The sequence below is a fragment of the Rhinatrema bivittatum genome, chromosome 14 (genome assembly GCF_901001135.1).
Source record: "Rhinatrema bivittatum chromosome 14, aRhiBiv1.1, whole genome shotgun sequence".
Lineage (NCBI taxonomy): Eukaryota > Metazoa > Chordata > Amphibia > Gymnophiona > Rhinatrematidae > Rhinatrema > Rhinatrema bivittatum.
Window position 1 is genome coordinate 18,948,675 of NC_042628.1, and position 11,172 is coordinate 18,959,846.

Genomic DNA, 11,172 nt, shown 5'->3' on the forward strand with positions numbered 1-11,172 from the left:
ACCCCGGGACTCGCGTAAGTCCCGGGGTTTTCGGAGTGGGCGTGTCGGGAGGCGTGTCGGGGGGCGGGGCCGAATTGCGCGGCGTTTCGGGGGCGTGCCGGCAGCGTTTTGGGGGCGGGTACGGGGGCGTGGCTACGCCCCGGGGCGGGCCGGGGGCGTGGCCTCGCCCTCCGTACCCGCCCCCAGGTCGCGGCCCGGCGCGCAGGGGTCCCGCTCGCGCGCGGGGATTTACGCCTCCCTCTGGGAGGCGTAAATCCCCCGACAAAGGTAGGATCGGGGTTTAGACAGGGCCGGGCGGGTGGGTTAGGTAGGGGAAGGGAGGGGAAGGTGAGGGGAGGGCAAAGGAAAGTTCCCTTCTAGGCCGCTCCGATTTCGGAGCGGCCTAGGAGGGAACGGGGGTAGGCTGCGCGGCTCGGCGCGCGCAGGCTATACGAAATCGATAGCCTTGCGCGCGCCGATCCAGGATTTTAGCCGATACGCGCGACTATGCGCGTATCTACTAAAATCCAGCGTACTTTTGTTTGCGCCTGGAGCGCAAACAAAAGTAGGCTGTTCGCGCTCGTTTGAAAATCTACCCCTAAAATCCTGGATCCAAGGCCGCTCCGAAATCGGAGCGGCCTCGGAGGGAACTTTCCTTTGCCCTCCCCTCACCTTACCCTCCCTTCCCCTACCTAACCCACCCACCCGGCCCTGTCTACACCCCCCCCTTACCTTTGTCGGGGGATTTACGCCTCCCGGAGGGAGACGTAAATCCCCGCGCGCCAGCGGGCCTGCTGCGCGCCGGGCCGCGACCTGGGGGCGGGTACGGAGGGCGCGGCCACGCCCCGTACCCACCCCCAAAACGCTGCCGACACGCCCCCGGAATGCCGCGACGACCGGGCCCGCCCCCCGACACGCCCCCGACACGCCCCCCTCCGAGAACCCCGGGACTTACGCGAGTCCCGGGGCTCTGCGCGCGCCGGGAGGCCTATGTAAAATAGGCTTCCCGGCGCGCAGGGCCCTGCTCGCGTAAATCCGCCCGGTTTTGGGCGGATTTACGCGAGCAGGGCTCTGAAAATCCGCCCCAAAGTGCTGATTCAAAAATGAGTAAATAATGTCTCTTTGCCATGGATTGCTTTGATCCCACATATTTACAAACCATCAGGGCATTGAGATTGGCACATAAGGGATTTCTCAGTCTCAGCACTCAGATTTGCAAAATTAGAAGAGACCAGGGAACAAGAATTTTCAGTAGCTGGTTCACTTTTATGGAATGCAGTGCTGGAACAATTGCATTTAATGATGGACATTAATGCAATCAGGGAAACCCTTAAAACCTGGCTATTTAGTTTAGCATTTGAGTGAGATGGCTGATTTTAGTTTTTCCAGGAGGATGTCAAGTTAAGTAATGCTCTTGGGTATTTCATCATATATCGGGTTCTGTGGATTAATTGTCTAATTTACGTTTTAATTGAATTTATGTTTTGTTTAATGTATTGACTAATTTTGATTGCCTAACTGGTATTTAAATTTTAATGTATGTTTTAATTTGTTTGATTTTATATGTTGTGCTATATAGAGTTACACAATTGCTTGTGGCATATGTTTTATTTTTTATGAGTAGCATACAAAGGATAAACCCTCTGTTTGAAGTTATGGAGACAAGTCATAATAGACACTACTGGCATAATTGTAATTGCCTTCCTTGACTTCTGCTTAACATCAGTCACTGGATTATACTCGGTCTCTATTTTTTCAAAAGTTTTTTACTTATGCATATAAAATCCACCTATCTGAATTCAAATCTTTATATCATCCAAGATATCCACTCAAACCCCAATAACATTTATCTTATAGAATCCAAATATTTCTCTCTCTCTCTCATCGTGACATATTAATAAAAAGTTGAGTAACAAGTAAGTAAAGAATTGCCCTCAGGTAATAAAAAGGTCCATCTAGTTAACTAAAGCATTGTGTGCAAAGATGATATGAACCAATCAGGCCAGTAACAACATTTACAGGGATATGGACAGGTAACCCAAATAGTAGGTCCAGATATATCGTTTATTTTAATTTAATTATTTATTTTTATTTTATTTTCAGATATATATCATTTAACATGGGGAAAACCTAGCATGCAGGTCTGATGATGGGAGTCTTACCCGCAAAATTTAGAAAAGGGGCCCCAAGTTTGTGGTACATTGTGATATTTATCCTGGAGATAAAAAGTGTAAATCTCCATTGAAAAAAAACCCCAAACAAAAAACTTCCAAACAGCGGTTTGTATCCAAAGTGTCTAAGGTAGAATAGATGCAGACTTCCATTTTTGAGAAATGTTTTATCTTGCAGCCACCAGCAGATGAATCACTAATGGGATACCCCCAGAGTGAGAGGAGGTGATATCTGGAACAGAAAAGCCTAGTAAAATTATGGCTGGGTCAAATGGAAGGGAGACTTTAGTGACGTCATATATCTACGATATGACCTCTTTCCAGTTAATCGTTATCCAAGAACAATTCCACCACATGTGAATTGAGGAACCCTGCCTTACCACAGCCCCTCCGTGTCACAGTTTCATTTTATGTAAGAGAGTGGGAGGGTATGATACATAATGAATTACCCTTAAAGAGCCGCCTGATTCCATTGCTCTTCTGTTTTGTCCTCTTCAAGCACTACCTGGTAAATTTTTTTACCTAAATTCTTAGTTTAACCTTCCCAAGGAATAACTCCTCGAAAGGCAGACTGGAGGGTCCCCTGTACCTGCAGATAACTAAAAAGCCTGGACCAGAAAGCCCTCTAATTTCTCTTCCAGTTGCTGGTGAGAAAGAAATTTCCCCCTGTTAATAATAATTAACCTGGGTGATATATTCCTCACTTATAGAGCCAAGAGAAATTGGTTCTATTCATGTGTCGAGGGAAATAGCTGTTACCCCATGAGAGCGTTAACAAAGATAAACGGGTAGGTATTCTTCCACATGAGAGTAAAGAGTTCCAAGACTTCAAAATCCCAGAGAGGAAGGGATGATCATCCCTAACAGAACTTGAAAGGAGGTATTGACAGAGGGTTCAGCTCGCTCAAGATAAGCTCAGTGCTTTTCATCCAGGGCTTTCCGTAACATTAAAACACTTTTTAGATGAATTACTCAACGGTGAGCTCCAAAGTCGGGAAGACCAAGGCCTCCCTTTTCTTGAAGCCACTTCATAACTTTACGCACTGTTCTAGCTCTTTTTTTTCCTTCCAAACAAAGGCAGATATATGTGAATTGAGATCAGATATAAAGGTGGGGGTCAACTTGATGGACAACATCTCAAATAAGAAAAGTAACCAGGGTAAAGTGTTCATCTTTATCATTGAGATTCTACCAAACCAAGATATCAAGAAAGGCAGCCATCTATTAAGATCTTGTTTAATGATATTCAACAAAGGTAGATAGTTCAATGAAGACAGTTGATTTAAATTGGCAGATAGCTGCACTCCAAGTATTTCAGTGAAGTGTGCGCCCACTGAAAAGAAAAATTATCATAGATCAGGGAATGGTACATCCGAGACACACCTAAGTCTAACAATTCTGACTTATTTTACATTAATTTTATAATCAGATAACTGGCTGAAGTCCTCAATCAGATCAGAAAGATTTTAGTGACCCAAGATGTTCTCTGATGAAAAGGAGACTATCATTGGCAAAAAGAGTTCACTTGTGCATTTCTCCCTCTGCTCTTACCATTCCATGGATGTAAGGATGTGATCTAACTGTACAGGCTAAAGGCTCCAAGAAGATAACAGAGAGCAAGGGAGAAAGGGGACAACACTGTCTAGTCCCTCTTTCAGGGCAAAATGGAGCTGAATAGATGTCATTGATTCTTAATTGAGATCTAGGATATGTATATAAGCTAGCTATCGATTGCAAGATATTAGGGGCAAAGTTCATCCTAGAGAGAGCCGCAAACAGGCAAGGACATTCCACCCTATCAAAAGCTGTCTCTGCATTCAATGAGAGCAGCACTGATTTAGGATTATGGACACCTGCTTCGCAGATCAAATTAATAGCCCATCTAATGTTGTCGGCACCCTGATGGCCAAGCACAAATCCTATTTCATCCCTATGAATCAGTATGGGAAGAAATCTCCCAATGCGCACAGCAAGAATCAGCAAAAATCTTTACATCATAGTTAAGTAGGGAGGTTGGATGGTAAGAACTAATTCTTTTCTGTTCTTCCCTCCTTCAGGGATCACCGAAACTGAAGCTAGTAACCAGAGAGGCTGGAAGGGGTTCTTCCTTCAAAACATTGTTAAAGAGAGCAGTGAGCTTAAGGATAAGAATTGGGGCAAAAGTCTTATAATAGTTTAAGATAAACTGTAAGCAAATTTTTAACAATTTTTTTTAGTTTCTCCGTTTTTCAGAGTGATTTGCACACAGGGTCAGATTTAAGAATTTGGCACCCATAGGTAGGACTGGAGGGTGGAGGCAGGGATCCCTCGCTCAGAACTCAGATAGCAGGGGATTCATCCCTGGAGACTGGAAAACAGGGATGGGAGTATTGGGCCAGAGTGCCATGGTGCTGTCTCTTGTTATTTAATTTTTAATCAGTCAATGACACTTAAATTCTGCAATTTTCAATAAACAGCAATGCACAGCCCTGAAGTAAGTGGGAGAAGGCTCCTCTTTATCCTTCAAAATTTTGCACTCTAGGCAGTTGGCTATGCCTAAATCTGGGCCTGTTTGCATATAAAACCAGTCTTTTAATATTCAGATGTGCAGCATATATTCTAAAAATGCTGTGGCCAACATTTCACATGGTGGATCAAAAATCCCAATGCATGACTTCTGTGCACAGCGCACCCCTTTCTAACTACCTCACAGTCTCCAGAATGATTATCACAGCATCTTAAGATTGCAAAAATTATAGGGAATTATAAAGAACACTTCTTGTGAAATCCAAAAAATGTTTGAAGAGAGATCTGCTTGTTATATATCTCCTGTGAAGATCAAAGATGCTTGTAAGGAAAACCACCACTCACTGGGTGGTCTGCGCTATATGAACCCAGTCCCAACACAGCTGTGTTTTGGCACATTAACAGCGCCAGCCTCAGGGAACAAACTCCAATTTCATACAAAATTTATACAACCAGGTCGAGCGTACCCATCTCCCTCGCCATTCTGAGGATCATAAAATTGTCCACCAGAAGACACTTTCATAGCCGGTCCATTGAAAGAATCCGAGGATGTATGAAGCCAAGGCATTCATTGGATGAGAGCATCACATGATCATTTCAGGGGTCAATGAACTTAGAAACCCCCTCAAGGCACCTAATAATAGAAACAAGTCTGAGGTAAATAAAATCTTTCCATATCTGGAGAGGGATATCTGAAACTTATATTGGGACGTTTCATAATTTTTTTGAGGTATAAAAGCTATAATAATTTCTGAGCATATTGCCCGACTCGGTTTCACTATTCAAACCTTTCAAATATAACCATAACCAAGGTAAAGATCCAGCATTGTTCCTCCATGGCCAGATTAGATTTCCTAACACCACCATCCCATGATTTGAGCACAGAATCAATGGCAAACAACATCAATTGTCGTGAAGTGTAGTGATGTATGCAACATTGAACCATAAGAACCTCCATCTTCCCAGTCCTGATACAGCTCCGATGTTCAATAACTCTGGTCTTTACACAATGTTTAGTTTTCCCTACATAATGTCACCCCACAGGGACGGCTCAGAACATGGGGATTGTATAATTGGGCAATTGGAAAGCTCTTCCTGTACCTGGGTGTAGAAATTGTTGTAATTCTAAAGCATATGTGCATACAGAATAATGGCTAGATTTAACATACCCCTTAATGAGTGCATCTGAAGGTAAATTCATAGGGACAGTATATGGTTTCATATCAGCTATTGCAACCCCCTCGCTCATGTTTTACCTCAAAAACCTATATGTGGGGGAAATTTTGAAGCTGGATGGATCCCCAAAACAGATCAATATTTAAAAAAACAGGTTTCAAACTTGAGAAAGGAGAATAGGGAAGAACACAAGTTATGCCATCCTGCTGGCATACCTGAACAGGTTTGTGTTGTAACAGAGAGACAATCAGCGTATGATGCTATTTTAATCGCTCACTGTATGCAATATCAAGAATAGTCTTTCTCCAAATATTTCTCCATCATAGTTACAGCCTTACACCTGTATTCAACTGTGATGGAAGAAATCTTCCATTGTAAACATTGACTGGTGGATATATTGGGGTAGATTTTAAAAGGTGTGTGCGGCTACCCAGCATGCACACATGTATGCAGGCACGCGCATGTTATAAAATTGGGGGTCGGCGCACGCAAGGTGCACAATTGTGCACCTTGCGTGCGCCGAGCCACTCTGCCTCTCTGCCTTCCCCCGTTCCCTCCTCCCCAGCCTGATCTTCCCACCCCCTTCCCCTAACCTTCCCCCTCCCCAGCCCTACTCTAACCCCCCCTGACCTATGTCTTACCTTTTGTGCTGGCAGCCTGCCGGCACGCGATCCTCAGACACAGCGGCAAATAGCTGCTATGTTGGAGGCCTCTGGCCCCACCCCACCCTGCCCCCGGACCGCCCCGTTTTGCAAGCCCCGGGACTTACACCCGTCCCGAGGCTTTACGTGAGTCGCCGGGCCTTTTTAAAATAGGTCAGGTGTGTGTAGGGCTTTTAAAATCTGGCCCATTATCCTTAAAATCACCAAGCTGACAACTGGTAAATGTAAATGACTCTTCTGGTCTGTTGGTTTCTGGAATAATATAGTGAAAATCACATCCCCCCCCCCCCCCCCCCCCCCCCAAGATTTGCAGTTATAAGGATATCCAAAAAAGATACAGAATGCCTGTCAAATAGCAAGGAAAACTTGAGGTCTGAGTCACAAGAATTAAGTCAGGTATGAAACTCCACCAGCTTGTGTTCTGACCGAGACCAAATGATGAATATATCATCGATATATCATTTCCATAATAATATATGGGAAGTATACACCTAGTCAGGAAGCCTTTTCTCCTCTGACAGTTCATTTTTAAACTGTTCATCTAATATTATTCATGTTTGTGCCATGCTTTTCTTGTACCCTTCAACACTTAGAACTCCAAGTCCTTTCAGTTCAGTTAAAATCTCAGAACCACTGGTGGGATCCTGAGACCATGAGCCTTCCTTCACAACTACCTGGGGATTTTGCCCTCTTTTATATCCACCACCCACTATACCTAGTCTGTCATCTCAGTGATGATTCTTCAGCCAGGGGCCATGAGCCCCAAATCTGGTTTCACCTTTGAGCAATGACCATGACTCCTTCCCCCTTACAGGGCTGCAAACTCTGACCCTGAAACATCCCCAGCCCAAGTTGTCCCCAGGAGTAGAAGACCCAATTGAGGGATTGAACCTGGGGTCCTTCCACTGCGCCGGCCACCGGTTAAGCATTCATATTCGAAACCTACAGCACATAATGCTTGATTTTAAATCCCTATTTTTACCCCATCTACTTCATTGCAGTCTGTTAAGTGCACTCAGCACCAGAAAGCTGTTGGGTGGCCTATATGAAATGATTTGGTAGTCTCAGTCCAGTTTCTGCTGATGACAGTCCACATCATGACAACCACCATCACAACTTGCAATTGCCTACTAGCAACCTCAGCAAGGTCCTTCCAAAGCAGAGGCACCGTGATAGAGTAATGTGGGGGAAGCTAGCTCTGACTCTAGACCGTGGTTAAATGAAGGACTTTGGTTCCAGTGCTGCCAATCCAGCAATGGAACACTAAAAAAAAATTTAAAATTAAAATTAAAAAAACAAGGGCTTTGCCTTTACAATAATCAAATCAAATTTACATTCAAGGGATATGTGGGTTCTGCTTACCTTAGGACAAGAATGGCGAGCTCCAGACCTTGTTTACAGAATACTTAATATAAACTACTTCACAGAACAAAGGCATGTAAATATATTTTATGTATATTCATTTTGTAAATCCCAAAATCTAGACCTGTTGAGGACCAGATTTTTCCATCCCTGCCCTATGAAATTCTCATCACTGATACAACGGTTCACTTTGGAGTGCTGTGTAACCAATGAAAATGCAGAATCCCTGTTCCAAAATTCTAATCGCATTCTTTTAAGACAATATGTTGCAATAATGGTGGGGACAATAATCAAACTACTTGCATTGGTAAGGTTACTTTTTATGCATGTTTATGCATAAGTTTGCCCATGGAAAAATTGCCCACAGAAAATTGTGTCTGCTTTCTCTGCAGGTAACTTTTCAGTTGAAATTAATGTGCATAGTTTTGATTATACAACACTGTGCATGTCGTTGTGTAGCCTGACTTCTCCACAGTATGCAGATAAAAGTATACATTCAAAGAGCTCCTTTCCACTGGTAAAACGCTGTATATTATCTGTGAAAATGCCTTTGATTATTGATCTCCCCAAGCTTACATTTTAAGACTGATAATCAACATTCAGATTGGATTACTGGTGCTATATCATACAGGTTAATCCTAGTCAGGAAGAAACCCTTTAGCTGTCTGGAGTCACTGAAGCCTAGTATTAGACTGACTTGTTTCAGGTATTCTATAAAAATTTGTGAATTCATTCTTTTGGCTAAATTTAAGCAATGGAATGAAGAAGTTATAGCAATTGTATTTTTCATGTCTTAGATATGTGAAGTGTGAGCTAACCGGATTATTGAGCAGCATTAGCAAGACAAATGGACATGTTGCATGCAAGCTCACTGTAATTCCAAAACTTTAAAAAATCTGATTTATCAGAATCCCAGTGTCTTCAGGTTTCACTGGATCAGTTGCATCCTGCTACATAAACATGGATTGCAAAAAACAGTGGCGCCTGGTGTGAAGTCTGAATTTATTTGGCAGCACTTCAAACATAGCGTAATGTAGGTTTGAAATATTGTAGTTCTCTGTCTAATCTTTGACCTCAGAAAGGATGATAAGTTATTGATCTATAGCATCTGAAGACTCTAAAACTCCAAGTACTTGTTCAAGGTGTTTATTGCTGGGTTGCTGAACGTGGGCAGAGCTGATATGTGGCATGAGGACACATGGGTATTGGGGATGGAAAATCTTTGGGTGGTTTTGAGTTTAGCCAAGCCAACCTTTGGATGGTTTTGGGTTTAGCCAGACCTTCAGAAATGTTTACATTTTCTGACTGTTACATAAAACATTTTGGTTTTTTAAAAAAGACTTTTAATCTTGGACTAATTCTTGAATAAATATTATTCAGAAAAGCAATGGACACTACTGCATGCTAAACAAGATAACCAACAACCTGCCTCCTTCTATACCTCAAATTCATAAACAGATCAATGCGGTTTACATATAACACAGAACAATTCACATGCACATAATACAAAATGAGCTAAACATATTAACATTACTTAAACAATAATTAGTCTAAAATTACAAAAGAATAAATATTCCATAAAAGTTCTAAAAACCCCAACTTTATAGTAAAAGCAAAAAGAGCTTCAAGCCCTTACCAAAATTATAACTAATTAGTATAATTTAACTGTTAATATTAGAGATCAAACACATACATGATCAGCCAAGCCTTCACTCCCTTATGAAATTTTAGCTAATGTATTTATTTTTTCAATTCTAATGGAAGAGAACTCCAAAGCAACTGAACACAGAAAGACGCACACCCTCAAATCTAATCACATTTGGGGGAGGCAAAGCAAGAAGTTCCAATGAACAGGCTTATCTAAACCACAAAATTCGTCAAGTAGGGCTCCTCAGACATTTACAAGCAATGATAATAATCTTAAACTTAATGCAAAAGAAGATTGGAGACCAGTGCAAGGTAACAAGTAGAGAACTGACTAAATCAGTCTTTCTTGTACCAAACAAAAGTCTAGCAGCCATATTCTGCAAGACTTGTAAAAGCCCGATTAGAAGAAGCCCTACACCCTTGATAAAGGGCATTAAAACAGTGTACACACAATCAGAGCATGAACAAATCTTTTCTATCTAACACATTTCTTAACTGGCTCAATAAGAATGAAATATGAACAGTAGATGAAACCTGGTCTACCAGATAACTTTGAATCCAGTTTTACCCCCAAAATCGATATTGATTATTTTGGTATAATATCTGTCCCCGCAATTGATGGGTATTTCATCAAAGGACAGTCATTTCTAGCAATCCAACAAAGACATACAGCTATAGCAACTTAAGTAATTATTTGCTGCAGGAAAAAAAAAGTTCTGCAAAGCATGCAAGGTCCACTCTTTGCAGCTGAAAAATTGTTTTTAACTAATGCAAAATATTCTTTCCAGCGGAAAGAATATTTTGTCACAGGGGCCGACCAATGGCACCGTTAGCCCCTGTGACATAGTAAGGGCAAAGGCTATCAGCGTCATTTTGAATACCGGCAGCCGACAGCCCGAGTACAGGAGATCGCTCCTGGACCCCCGCTGGACCACCAGGGACTTTTGGCAAGTCTTGGGAGGGTCAGAAGGGTGAAGGTTTATTCATTAGTGATACGTTGTATTCGTGGGGGTTCGCCATACATTTCATGACCCCCACGAATACAATGAATATGGCAAATACATTGTGGATTTCCAATACATTGCAAACGAATGCACACCCCTACTCCCCACATCTACTCAGCATCCATTCTCTTCTCTTATGTAGTGCCAAACCTTAAAAGTGGGAAGACAGCACCTGGAGGTTTCCAGGGATCCCCCCACACACTATATTTTGGCACCCTAGGCAACTGGCTAATTCACCTAATGGAAGAACCGGCCCTTTTGGGGAGAGCTCTCCTATTGACTAATGCCCCTTAGTTTTGTCCACATCAATTACCAGAGAAAATGGAAACCAACAAAACTTGCATGGCAAAGTGTTTTATTTGTTGGCATGGAGCACATGAAGTTCTACATTTGGCAAAGGAGATTCTCTTCTACTGAACATATAAACAGCAGGATGAAGAAACCAATGAAGAAAATGTTGCCACTATAGTTAAGGAGTAACATAAGAACAAAAGACTTGCCATACCGGATCAGAGCAAAGGTCCATGAAGCCCAGTATCCTGTTTCCAAGCGTGGCCAATCCAGGTCACAAGTACCTAGCAGGATCCCAAAGGGATAGATAGATAGATACCCTGCTGCTTATCCCAGGGTTAAGAAGTGGATTTCTCCAAGTCCACCTTAATGATG